Raw genomic sequence first — 1,754 nt, forward strand, 5'->3', positions numbered from 1 at the left:
TATACTTATTAAATCAACACACACTTCATTTATATTCTGCAAGCTACCCATTACTATATAACTCTATTGTGTTTTTCATTATTTTTATTTTCCAAAAATTATAAAGAGGCATGGACTTTTCCCCTAGTCTTAATAATAAGGATTTAGTGCATTTTAATTGGCTTAATCAATTTGGTCCTTAATTTATTAAAAATACTCAACTACGTCCCTTTGTTTTTTATCATGCAATCTGGTCTCTTAATTTTTTTAATTTTATTCAATTGGATCCATTTGGTGACCTTTATCAAATTCATCAACAGAAAGTCATAAGTGGCACTCCAAGTTTTTTTTGTTTTTTATTGTTAATAACGCGTGTATATATATATATATATATATATATATATATATATATATATATATATATATATATATATATATATATATATATATATATAATAGTGGCGGTTTTTAATTGAGCTATATTTATTATTAGTTATGTTCTCTTCCTCTAACTCCTCGTCACCACAACAATAACAAACCTCTAATCGCAGCCTCTCTGAAGTGCTTCCCTCTCGCCGCAATGCGAATCGTTCTCTTCACTTTCCAGCGACGCATTCTAGCAGCTCCTCCTTCGAAGTGCGCCTCCATCAACGGAGTCTCCGTTCCGAACAATCCAGAAGCTTCTAGAGATTAAGACTATGCTTTCGAGTTCCTCGAGGGGATTCAGAAATGGGTCGGGTTTCTACAGTTGATTCTGCCCGGCGAACAGTGGTGGAATTTCTCCGCCGCCACTGTTTTGTTAGATCTGAGATTTGGGAATTTTTGGATTTTTTTAATGATAATAAATATAATGACGGTAAAGAATCGTCTTTACTCGTTATTAAAAGAAGCTTCTTCACACCAACGAAACCATGGCTTCCGTGTACAGCTGTACGGACTGCGGCTCCAACCTGAATTTGAACTCCGTTTATGCGTACCCTCCGGACTTCTACATCGAAGCCGGCAACAAGGGCTCCGTCTCCTTCTCCGCCGTCGACGCCACCAAGTTCAAATTCGACAAGGAGGACAAGATTCGTCCCTTCTTCGAAACCGTCAACTACTGGGGAATCCAGAGGAAGAGGACCAAGATCAAGTGCAACACCTTTTACCGATAGTCCCGGTCAGTTTCACATGGGTCCCAGCCAAGTCATCCCCAGAGCGCCCCGATATAGGTTCAAGACCAAAACCCTCAGAATCACTTCAACTTGACCCGTGTTTGGTTCACGTTTTTTTAGATATGTTTTTTCATGCCTGGTATGTTATTTTCAGGGAGTTTCCAAACATGCTGTTAGAACGCTTCTTTTGATATCTTTTGTCGTCATACAAATGTTATTGTACAGATCATCATAGATTGCATAATGTTTCACATTTTTCCTTGAAATAAAGTGCTTTCTATGTGAAATTGTACTGTTTTACTGTCCTTCCTTGTACATGTGTTTAGAATTCTGTTTATGCTTGGTTGATACTGTACAGATCGCATAGTTTTCCATTTACGTTCTTGATTGATATTGTGTGTTTAGAATTAGAATACTCTCTCTGCAAATTAGAAGATGCAGATGCTTGTTTTGTCATGGTTGTCGTTCCCTTTGATTGTTTTGCATTTGGAACTTGGATTGGAAGAAAGACTTGCCTTGATTGTGGACAAGTGTGGGCTAGGGCCTTGAAGAGATTTATGATTGGAATACAATTCTGTTTATGCAAGCAAATTGGATGAGGCAGGTGTTTTAGTGCTGGGT

The 1,754-nt window shown here is 37.7% G+C and overlaps 1 pseudogene; it reads left to right on the plus strand.

Annotated features, from left to right (window-relative positions):
• The first annotated feature begins 454 nt into the window (after positions 1-454).
• On the plus strand, positions 455-1,524 carry LOC114419471 (annotated as a pseudogene).
• The last annotated feature ends 230 nt before the right edge of the window (positions 1,525-1,754 follow it).

Source organism: Glycine soja, chromosome 1 (assembly GCF_004193775.1).
Source record: "Glycine soja cultivar W05 chromosome 1, ASM419377v2, whole genome shotgun sequence".
Classification (NCBI taxonomy): Eukaryota; Viridiplantae; Streptophyta; class Magnoliopsida; order Fabales; family Fabaceae; genus Glycine; species Glycine soja.